General features: G+C 39.6%; 1 protein-coding gene across 5 annotated transcripts in view; it reads left to right on the top strand.

Annotated features, from left to right (window-relative positions):
* LOC128098287 (TRPM8 channel-associated factor 1) overlaps positions 1 to 12,427 on the top strand; it is a 74,236-nt gene that overhangs the window by 30,598 nt on the left and 31,211 nt on the right. For 3 of the 5 annotated variants that reach the window (XM_052719221.1, XM_052719225.1, XM_052719226.1), the window contains exon 1: positions 1,255 to 1,446. The exons of 1 other annotated variant lie outside the window; for it this stretch is intronic. The gene's annotated coding sequence lies outside the window, so the exon portion shown is untranslated. Of the gene's footprint in view, positions 1 to 1,253; positions 1,447 to 7,503; positions 7,550 to 12,427 lie in introns of those variants that run through there. One more of the 5 variants, XM_052719223.1, reaches the window with a different exon arrangement.

Raw genomic sequence — 12,427 nt, 5'->3', positions numbered from 1 at the left:
TCATTCTAGAGCCTGTGACCATGCAATGTTACAGGACTAAGAAGTGATGGTGCAGATGGAATTATGCCGGCTAGATATCTGACCTTGAACTGAGAGATCATTTGGATAGAGCCACTGGTCCCCTAAGGAACCAAAGGCTGCAGGAAACTGAGAAGCACCAACACAAGCAGAGTGGAGTGATCAGCCCACTGTCTCTGCACACAGGAAAGGGCCCTGAGCAGGGACACTCAGAAAACTTTAAGGCATTCCTTGGAAGCTGGAGTAGGGAGGAAATGAATTCTCCCCTTGATCTTCCAGAAAGCATGGCAGCTCTGTCCAGTAGGACCTGTGCCAGGCTTCTGATGTACAGAACTGTAAGATGCCAAAAGTGTGTTGTTTAATTCACCTCCTTGTGTGGCAGTTTGTTGTAGCAGCCACTGTTAACTCATACACTCCCTAGCTTATGAAACAAAAGATGCAACCTATTCAAAATCCAGAGGTTTGGGAAAGTGAAGCAGCTCAGTGAGTAAAGGCACTTTCTGCCAAGCTTGACAACCTGAGTTTATTCTCCAGGAACTCCACTGTGCAAGGAAAGAACTGATTCTCACAAGCTGTCCTTTGACCTCCACACACAGGCTGTGGCATGGTGCACTCCAACGCTGCATGTCCCGCCACCCCCCCACCCCCTCACCCCTCACAAGCAGAAGCTCGTGTGTGTACACACACACACACACACACACACACACACACACACACACACACACACACACCACATGTAAACAAACAAACAAATAAATAAATGTAATTGGGGAAAAAAGAATGCAGCAAAACTTATTTTTAAAAATCCAGGCTTTTCACTGGTTTCCCTAACTCGTCACACAGAGCAGATTCAATTCTGTAGTTGTGGATGCATGAATCAGGAGCTGACGTCTTCACTCTTAGCCTTCTCTTACATAAGATATAACAGACTGTAATCATACTGTTTTACCAAAACTTGACTTTTTAACTAAAATTAATATAGGACTCATAGATCTAACTCTTAATATAGCGTGTATTATTTTCTATAAAGATCTGTTGTTTTCCCAATGCTCTATTTGTTCATAGTATTAAAGATTGTTTATTTATTTAACAAATTGCCCGGCTGCACGTCCAAGGAGGTGGAATTGCATCTCCATCCCAGATAGAGTGGTGCATCTTGGAGCAGAAATTGACACAAAGCAGAGCCTCTGAGATCTGGGAGCAGAGAGCCGAGCACCGCCCACACGTTCGTATGGCCAATCGGTTCTCGGGGCTGGCCCATCGCTCGCTCCCCTTCTCTGCTAGTGACTTTCCACGTCCCCCAGCCTCTAGTCCACCGCCCATTCCCTTCTAGGCCCGAAGCTTCTTCCCTCTGGGGACCACTGGTGCCCCTTCGCAGCGGTTTCGTTGTGCCCGGAACCTGCACTTCAGGGAACAGCGAGGCAAAGAGTGAGTAGGGTTCAGAGACTGGATTTGCACCAGGAGAGGCCTGCGGTGACAAAGGCCACTTCCAGAAGGGTGGGGTGCTCTGCGGGAAAGGGGGAGGGTGGCGAGTGTCCAGGGGCTGCGTGGGGGACTTGTGTGGGCACCCTGAGCATGCTGACGTGGCTGAGGTATTCCACCGTGGTGATTTTCCTCTCTGTCAGTTTCTGAGCTTTCCGCTGCAGCCTGTCTCCTTCAGCGTATCCCCTTATTGTTATCCCTTCGCCAGCCAGGACATCCCCCCACTCCACCCCACTCCCCTCCCCCGCCTCATTTCCTTCTTGCGTGGTTTGTGTGCAGCAGGGAGCCATCCGGATTTGATTAAAGGAACCTTAAAGGTGATGTTATCACACCCACCGGAGAGGGGCTCCAAGCAGAATTCTTTCAGGGCCATGGTCTCTGCTTAGCCTCCTGCCCCTGCTCCCAGGTAAAAGTCCTCTCCCTGTGCTTTAAGCGCTCGGGAGGGAGCCTGGAGTGAATTTGCGCTGAGAGGTGGGTGGGAGGATGTGGGCAGGGTGCTGCTGAGAATAGGTGTGGGCATTCCAGAGAAAGCTGGTCTAGAATGCCTTTGGCCTGCAGCAGCAAGCGGTGGATTATCCAGTTGGAGGATAAACAGTCCCCCAGCTGGCCTCCAGGGTTGGCCCAACCTGCGGAGCAGGGAGCCCCAAAGGACACAATGGGAGAAAAAAAGGATCTTGCCAATTAGACAATCGTGGAAATGTGGAGGAAGAACCCCTTAAATGGATGTGAAGAATAGAATGTCCCTGTCTATGGGAGGACTAGCCAACTGTCTGTCCATTCTCCAAAGGATTTGTGAACTGATTGCATTTCAGCTCTTCACTTTCTGTTTTGCTTTGCTTATAAATTTAAGAATAAAAAGAATATATAACATCCCAAAGAGCCTGACCATCTTGTGGGTAAAAATAAGGCACGGTGGGACCTTGGATACCACATTGGAGGGGCTCGTCCCTGCCCCTCCCTCCCTGAGACATGGCATCCTTCGTGATTTTCCTTTTGACCGTCTTCCTTGGTGTTTTGCTTAGTTTAATGTTTGTGTGTAAAACATACATGCATTGCTTTTTATGTTTCTGTCGTACTTTCATATCATGAATATTATCCTCTACATTCTTACATTTCTGAGATTCACCCTTGTTTATGCTTCTTTCTTTTTTATTTCTTACCATTTAATATCCTGGATTCTACTGCTGGACATCTGGGTTTCTAGCTTGGGAGATGCATTCGATGTTTATTTGACAAACTATCCCAATAGCAAGCAGTATAAAGTCAATAATAAACAACAACAAAACCACTTCTAATATTTCCTTGCCATCTCCCAGTTTCTGTGGACCTAGAATTAACTAGTGGCTTAACTGGAGTCTCTGGAGGTTCTCACATGCTGTAGTAAAGGGCTATTGGCTCAGGCTGAAGTCACCTCAAGACTCATAGGAGCTGACTCGGGATTGTTGGAGACTTGGGACCTTCCTGACTTCGGCTAGGCATATCTTCCTTTGCAGTATGGGCCTCTTTATAGAGGTTTGCTACCACATAAGCATCTTGCTCCCCTCATCCCCACCCCAGAGTTTAAGGGCTTGCCAACAGAAAGGCAAGAGCCGTATTTTTTTCTTTCCTAATCTCAAAAGTGACAGCTCATTATTTTTATCATTTTTCTGTTCCTTAAAAGTGATTGCCCACCACCCCATACACGCACATCCCTAAGGGGATAGATCTTACGAGGGCACGGATGCCTTCAGGTGAACATTCTCAAGACTTAGGCAGTCTTGAGAGTCTACTACGGAAACCGGATAATGCCTTCTAGCATCCATGACTATGTGTGCACATGTTTAGAACTTGCATCCTAGAGTGGAATGAGTAGGTCATAAGATTTGTATATATCCAACTTTATTAGGTCATTTCCAAGCTCTTCCTCGAGTGCCAAACTAGCTGGCACTTCCTCCAACAAAGGATCAAAGATCTTGATGCTCCACAGACCTGTCATAACAAATTCCATTTTTAGTCAGTCTGGCAAGTAGCAAGAAGTCATACTCTAGGATTTTACTTAGCATCCACATAACTAACAAGGCAGCCTGCTTTTATATATGCTGTCCAAGAGTTCAGCTTTCTGTCTGCATTTCTGATAACCTGGTTTGTGTGTATTCTTCTAGTGAGTTGTTTTTCTGTATCTAATTGACATTGGAGTCTTTTCTTTATGCAATCCATGTCTCAGTCAATATTTAATTTATAGTATGTGCTGCAAATACCTGCGTCCAGATTGCTTCTGACATTTTCTTTCTCTTTATCTCTCCACATCTCTCAGTGAGAAATTTAAAGTCTCTAGTACTTTCTTTTATAGTGTGTCTTGTTTAAGAATTGTATCTTCAAGGGGCTGGAGAGGTGGTTCAGTGGTTCAGTGGATAAAGCTGTGCAAGTATGAGGATCAGGGCTGGGTACCAAATTCCCACGTAAAAGTTGGGCTAGTGTGGTAGCCCACCTGTTATCCCAGTGTAGAGAGAACAGGGGACCCCTCCAAGGCAAGATTAACTACTAGAATATCAAATTCTCAATTTCAGGTTCAGGGAGAGACCCTGCTTCAGTAAATAAAGTGGAAACAATGTTATCAGTTGTCTCTGTAGCTATTGAAAGTATCGTGTAATTCATGGGGCTGAGAGATGGTTCAGCCATTAAGGGTGTGTACTCCTCTTGTTGAAGATTGGAGTTCAATTCCCAGCATTCACAGACAGCTCACAAGCACCTATTATCACCTGACATCAACCTCTGGCCTCCACAAGGAGCTACACATACGTACATGTAAACCTATACACTAGTGCATCTATACACATGCAAACATATACACACACATGCATACCACATACACAAAGGCACACACAGGACACAGTTGTGTCCTTGAAATTATAAATTAACTTACTCTGTTGTCTTCCAGTGGTTTCTAAGGCTGCCAATGGTTTTGCATTTGGCAGTCAGGCTTAATCCACATGAAAATTGATTACTTGGTTGTTTATTTCAATGGTATACATGAATCAAGTTTTCCATATGTGTATAGATTTATTTTAAGTTCCCCACTCTCATTAATATACTTGTTTTTATATATTAATTACTTGTCAATCAAATTTTATGGGATTCATTAGTCATTTTATTTTTCTGTAACTGCTTTCAAATTTACCACACGGACAATAATATCATCCAAAAATCATGACAATTTTGTTTCTCCCCTTATCTGCATATCTATAATCTTTAATTTCTTTTTCTTGCCTTCCTACTTTGGCGAGGACCATCAGTACAGTACACCACGTAGGAAGGTTTTACTATGTAAACTTTAAAATTAGCTTTCACATAGCTATCCAGCAAATTCTTCATTTGGTGAGTATGTGTATCATAAGTGAATGTTTCATCAATTGTTTCTGTGGCTATTAAAAGCATCATGTAGTTCATGGGGCTGGGAGTTGGCTCAGTGGTTAAGTGTGTGTACTTCTCTTGTGGAGGATTGGAGTAGCTCACTGTTCCCTGTAACTCCAGCTCCAGAAGGAGCCAACACCTTTCAACTCTATGGGATCCTGCACTCACATGAGTATACCCACACGCTTACACGTAATACAAAATAAAAATAAACCTTTTTAAAAAGAGAAGGTATCATGTAATTATTTTTCTTTAAATATGTTTATGTGGCAAGACATAGTATTTAACTTCTAATAGTAAGCTATCTGATACCTCTAGAATAAACCTCCTCTAGTGTATATATTATGGCATTTATACATAACATACAAAGACAAGCATTATTTATATTTATGTAAGTTAAACATTGGTCTACAGTTATCTGTTTCTGTACTGTCCTGATCTGCTGTTGGTATCATCTCAAAATAGTATGTGTAGTGTTCTTTCTTTTCCTATCATGAAAAATCTGCACAATATTGCAATTATTTAATCATTAATTAATAAAGCCTTCTAGGTTTGGAGTTCAGGGGATTTTAGGCTTGTTGGTTTAATTACTTTAATAATTATAGGGAATGCCTTTTTTGTTTGTTTTTTGTTTTTGTTTTTGGAGACAGTATTTCTCTGTGCAACAGTCCTGACTGTCTTGGAACTCACTTTGTAGACCAGGCTGGCCTGGCCTCAAACTCACAGAGATCTGTTTGCTTCTGCCTCCCGAGTCCTGGGATTAAGGGCATGCGTCATCACTGCCCAGCTGAGAATGCCTTTTTAAAACTAGCTGTGTGTTTTTGTTTGTAAGTTAATTAGAATAAAATGATTTCATTATTTAAAATACAGTTATAGTACTATTTAGGTTTTCTTATGAAGTCAATTTTGATAGACTGTGTATATGTATTCAATATTAATAGAATAAAATCATTATTGCTTTAAATCTATTTTCTATTGATACGACATTTTCCTTAGTAATGTGTGTATACTTTTTTTATTCCCACTTTGTTTTGATTGTTTTGCCAGAATTTGATGTACTTTATTGGCTCTTACACACACACACACACACACACACACACACACACACACACACACACATACACACTTTTACCTCATTAGTTTTTTTCGTGTATTTTAAAGCCTGAAATTTAGGTACTTAGCACATCAATTGAATTTTCTTCCTAAGCTTTTAAAGTTTTAAGGCTCTGTTGCCATGTTTTAGCTTGATCCGACTTTGATATGAACATTCTTATTATACAGCTTTAAGAACTTATAATTAGTGTCGTGATCTTGTTTTAGTCATATTTTCTTTAGAAATGTGTCTCACGTGTGTCCCTGAAGCATGCGCATGTTTGTGTGTGACAGGGTGCACATGTGTACATACAAAAGCCAGAGGTCAATATTCAGGCATCATCATTTTTAAAGATCTGTCCATCTTGTTTTTTGAGACAAAGCCACTCCCTGGGACTTTAAACTCAGCAGTTGAGCTATGCTGGCCAGGCAGTGAGCTGCAGATACTTGTCTTTGTTTCCCAGGTGTAGCTGGAGAGCTTCTCTCCAGGTCCCACCAAGCCCCCACAGTCCCGCAGCCCACTTATAAAATAAACACACAGACGCTTATATTATTTAAACTGTTTGGCCTAATGGCTCAGGCTTCTAGCTAGCTGTTCTTATATCTTAAATTAACCTATTTCTATTAATGTATAAGTTGCCACATGGCTTGTGGCTTACCGGTATCTTAACATCGTCTCATGGTGGTGGCTGGCAGCAGCTGGCAGCATCTCCCTGCCTCAGCCTTCCACTTCCCAGACCTCTCCTCTCTCTTTGTTCTGCCTATACTTCCTGTCTGGCTACTGGCCAATCAGTGTTTTATTTATCCATCAATCATCCACAGCACCCAGGTTCTGGGATTACACATGCCACTATGCAGAGCTTTTTATCTCTCTGTGATGGGTTTCGAACTCAAGTCTTTACACTTTTATGACAAGAAATTTATCAACTGACATCTCCTTAGTCCAGAAATGTGCCTTTTGGTTTCCAGTTGGTCATAAGAAGCTTCTTCACTATTAGCTTGTTGTAATGACAATGATCCTGTGGATACCTCTTTGGCTCCTCTGACTCGACCCCTCTAAGATCCCTGAGGGTGACAGTAGCAAGACAGTGTTTAAATTTGCCTTGATATTTGTGGAACAAAAGATTAATAATGGCATTTATTAAGCACAGAAATAAAATGCAAAAATATGTCAGCTTAAAAAAAAAAAGAAGCTTTTATAAATCACCGAATGGTAAATGTAGCCTTACACTGTAGTCGAAGAATAAGATACTGACTCCTTTGAGTTATTAAAACTAGGATTGAAACTCAGTTTTCTTTGAGGTTGGAAAGAATGTATACTGTCTAATGTTGGGTGATGTTTTATGTATACCTTTAAAATTATTATACCTTCCAACCCTATGTATCCTCATCAAAATTTTGTCTGCAAGAGTTATCAAATACAGAAAGTTATGCCAAAATATCTCATCATAAGGTAAATTTGGCATTTCTCACTGTAGAGTTGCATGAAACATTTCTTTATTTTATTTCCTGGCCATTTAGGTTTCATCTTTCATAAAGTCTTCAGGTGTTTTGTCCATTTGTTCAGGTAAGACGTAGGTTTTTATCATATTATGGATATACATCTGCATTCTTCTTTGTATTAATAAATTCAAATATTCTCCCTGCCTTAGCTTGCCTTTTCAGTTTGACAATGAGGGCTTCTAACAAAAATAACTCTGTCACTTTTCTTAATTTTAATTATATCATTAAAAATAATAACACATTTTGAGACAAGGTCTCACTTTGTAACCAAGACTGGCCTCAAATTCACAGTAATGTTGCTTCCTTACACTCCCAAGTGCTGGTCTTACAGGTGTGAGCCCTCACACCCAACTAATACCCTTTAACTTTTAGAGTTAAAGCAAAACACTTGTAGTTGATACTTGAATCCTGTTTAAGAAAACCCTGTCTACCTAGTTCCCCAAATTTGCCCTATGCTTAGTTGTTTCCTAACGGTGTTAAAGCTGCATATTATCCCAAATTATTCTTTGTTCATGACCTGAGATGTGAGCTAGGATTTATTTATTTTTTCTATGCAAGTACCTAATCAGTCAAGAATCAGTTATTGAAAGCATATCTTGACACCAATGGATTGGATTTATTTGTTATAAAGCAAGTAACTGTATACATGTGTTTTCAGACTTTTTAAAAAAATCACTGAATTTGAGTTGCTAATACTTTGCTTAGAATGTTTTAAATGTGTTTATTTATTGATTCATTTTGAGACCTTCTCACTGTTTTGCTCTTGCTCGCTTCATATTCTCTATGTAGACCAGGCTGTCATTGAACCCATAAAAATCCATCTGGCTCTGCCTCCTGAGTGCTAAGATTAAAGGGGTGCACCACCACATTAGACTTTTGCATAGAGTTTTAATGTATTTTATTGAGCATTACCATATATATGTACTAGCTTTATTCTTTACTATTACTGGATTTTGGAGGAATTTTTTTTTAATTTTTAAATGTATGTTAGTAATGCATTGTGTTAAATGCTTAAAGAATTTACTACAGGATTATTTCTGGATCTAAATATCTTGTGAGGTGATTTTGAAGTTTTGATTAAATAACCATAACGGATAGGATCATTTATATTTTATGCTTCTTCTTGTGTCATTTTGGATAAATTGTGTTTTGAAAGAATATGAAAATTCATCTGAATTTGTCAAGCTTACATTCAATAATTTGACACACTGAAATACTTAGCATCCTTCATCATATTTCCAGTGCCCTTTGGGACCATGACAGCGTAGCCTTTTCATTTCTAATAAGCATCTCATTCTCACTCTCCTTCCCCCCTCCCCTCTTCTGATTACTAATTATTCTTACTTAGGTTCATTAAAACCAGCTTTTGTTTCTTGTGAGTATACAAATGTTTTTTTAAATTTTGATTTCTGCTTCTATGTTCACTATTCTTCTATTCACTTTCTTTAGTTTTAAGCAATTGTTTTTCCTGCTAATTTAAGAGGGAAGCTCAGTTTACACACACACACACACACACACACACACACACACACGTATACATACACACTTAGTGCTACAGTTTCTCCCAAGCAATCAGTCTTTCTTGCAAAATTTTTGACATTTTTTTCCTCCCACAATTTTTTCTATTATAACTATTGAGTTTTAATATCTTCTATCTATTTATCTATCTATCTATCTATCTATCTATCTATCTATCTATCTATCTATCTATCTACCTATCTTTATTTTTTGTTTGTTTGTTTTTTGAGACAGGGTTTCTCTGTGTAGCTTTGGAGCCTGTCCTGGAACTTGCTCTGTAGATCAGGCTGGCGTCGAACTCACAGAGATCCATCTACCTCTGCCTCTTGAGTACTGGGATTAAAGGCGTGCACCATCAGCGCCTGGTGAGTTTAAATGTTTTCTAATTTCCACTATGGTTTCTCATTTGACTTAAACTGCTTAGAAACGTATTATTTCAGGGCTGGGAAGATGGCATGGTAAGTAAAGCCCCTGCCACCTAAGCATGAAAACCTGAGTTCAGATCACCAGTACCCCCACACAAAAATGGGTTTGGTAGCGCATATCTGCAACCCTGGTGCTGAGTGGAGTATGGAGACCGGAGAATAGCCAAAGCTTGCTGTCTAGCCAGTCTAGATAATTGGTGAGTTCTGGGTTTAGTAAGAGATCCTATTTCAAAAAAAACAGAGAGAGTGACTGAGAAAGACACCTGATGTCAGCCTCCGGCCTCCACACACGTGACTACTAGGATGACACATGCATACCTGCAAATATATGCAAATATACATGTGTGCACATACACACATACAAGTATACACACAGTACACATAGATACACACACACAGTACACACATACACACACAAATGTATTCTTTCAAATGAAAATGAGAATTTTCTAATGGTTATTCTTCTTGTTTGAATTCCATTATTATCAGAAATTGTGTTCCTTATGCACATGAAAAACTTCAACTTATTTTATCCCCAAAATATGATTTCTTTTGGGAAAATATTTTTATTTGATGTGCTCTTGAAATGAAGTGTTCTGTTGTTTGGAATGTATATGTTCTATACATTTAATAGGATCCATTTGTCAATTACGTTACTCAAATCATCTATCTCCTTACTGATCTTTTGGCTCGTGCTTGATTGAATAGGTGACAATCATATATTTAAATCTGCTAACTCTGTTTGTGGATTCATTTCTCACCTTTTTTTTGCTATTGAATTTGCTTCATGAATTTTGAATTATCTTATTAAGAATACAAATTCAAGACTGTTCTGTTGCTCTGTGGAGCAAATTGCTTTATCATCATGAATTTTGTTTTAGATTTCTATCTAGCAACATTAGCTGCACTGGCATTTACTTAGCCTGTTACTAATTTCCTTTTGGGTCAGCCATCTTTCTGTCACTATTAACAAATGCTTAAGATTACCAGCTTAAAAAGAGAGATGGTTTGATGTCCAGTTTTGGAGGTGTCAATTTATAACTGGTTGGACCCGTTACTATTGGGCCTGTGATGAGGTAATGTATCATGTCAGGGAATACATGGTTGGGCAAAGCCCTTCACCTCACTGCTAGGACAAGAGAGACAGAAAAAGAAAGGGTGTGTTTTCCACTGTCCACCTTCATTGGCACACCTCCAGTGATCAGAAGTCTTACACTAGACCCTACCTCTGAATGTTTCCATAGTATCCTATTAGCCATCAAAAAATAAGTCTTTATCTTGTGAGCCTTTGAAGGGATGTTTAAAATCAAAATCCAACAATCTGGATATGGTAGAGCATGCTTATGATTCTAGAACTTGAACAAAAGAGGCAGGGAGATCTCTGTGAGCCTGAGGTCTAAATAATGAGTTCCAGGATAGCCAGGGCTGCACAATGAGACTGTGTCTCAAAAATAAAATAAAATAAAACTTTAACAACTTTCAATCTCCATATCTATATATTTAAAATAATTCAGTTTTTAAAAATTTATTTATTTTGTGGGTGTTTGTTTATTTACTTGTGGAGAGAGGCATATGCCGTGGTGTGTGTCTCTAGGGATCAAAGGACAATTTGTGGGAATCTGTTCTCCCCTCCACCATGTGGGTTCTGGGGACTGGGTAAGAGTACTTGCTATGCAAGCATGAGGAACTGCATTCAAGATTAGCAGCAAATGCCTTAACCCATTGAGACATCTTACAGGCTCCTGGTCTTCTTTTAAATAAAGTTCATCCTGTAGATAGATTTTTTAACTCATTTATGTTTAATAGGATTATTGATTAATGGCTTTCTTAGCCATTTCAGGATTCTGCAACAGAAATCCTTTAGACTATGTAGGCTAGACCCCATATGCTTATTTCTCATGGTTCTAGGGGCTTGGGCATGTGATGTAAGGAAGGATGGGGCAGGTGCTGTGTGTATGGTGAGGGCAGGCTTCCGGTTTATAGATGGCCGCATTCTCACAGTATCTCCACTGGCACATGAGAGAAAACTTTAGTTTCTTTCTCTTCCTACAAGAAAACTAATCATGAGTCCTCCACATTTATGACATTATCTAGACCTCATTGCCATCCAAAGCCTCCACTTCCTTGGCAGTTTGAGTTTCAACAGGTGAGTTTGGAAGGAAACAAACATGTCCCTAACAATGGGGTTGGAGTCTACTAAGTTGAGCATTGTTTCCTCTCTGTTCTTTATTGATTTTTTTGCTTCTTTTGGAATCAAATATTTTATAGTATTTTCCCTCTATATTATTTGTGTGGATGTGAATGTGTGTAGTGTGTGGGTACAGCACACATGAGTTAAGGGAGCATGCTTAGACATGCACAGAGACAAGATAAGAAAAATGTGTGAGTTACTCTGTCACCTTATTCCCTGTAGAGAAGGTGATTCATTGAACCTGGGACTTGCAATTTCTGCTACAGTGCCTGGCCAAGAAAGTCAGGGGATCTGCCTGGCTCCACCTCACAGCACTGGAGTTACAAGGATGAGTTCTCCCAATCCCAGCACCCTGGCTGTTGAAGTGAGTGCTAGGAATTGAATTCAGTTCCTTGTCTTTGGAGAGCAAGCACTCTGACCCGCTGAGCCATCTCCCAGTCCCTGTATTATTTTTTACTAATATAATTTTATCATTTTTAATGATAATTATGCATATTATGACTTACAATGTTTATTATTACTTTTACCTATTTTAAAAACAAAATCTTAACCCAGTTAATTTCCGTAAATCCAACCATTCAGCTGTGTTAATCACACATTCGATTTCATTTTATAGTCTACCACAAGATCTGATGTTTATTTATTTAAGAAAACCAAGACTCATTTACATTTGTACATGGTTTACTCTTTATAGTGCACTGTTTCTCCCCACAGTGTGGTGTCTGTCTGGGATAGCTTTGATTAATCCTGAAGACCTCCGTTGAATAGCTCTAGTCCTGTATTCTGTTGTTCCAAATTTGTACAGACT

The sequence above is a fragment of the Peromyscus californicus genome, unplaced genomic scaffold (genome assembly GCF_007827085.1).
Source record: "Peromyscus californicus insignis strain IS unplaced genomic scaffold, ASM782708v3 Scaffold_6__1_contigs__length_162567912, whole genome shotgun sequence".
Classification (NCBI taxonomy): domain Eukaryota; kingdom Metazoa; phylum Chordata; class Mammalia; order Rodentia; family Cricetidae; genus Peromyscus; species Peromyscus californicus.
Note: the sequence above shows the minus strand (reverse complement) of the source record. Positions and strands in the feature narration are given on the sequence as shown.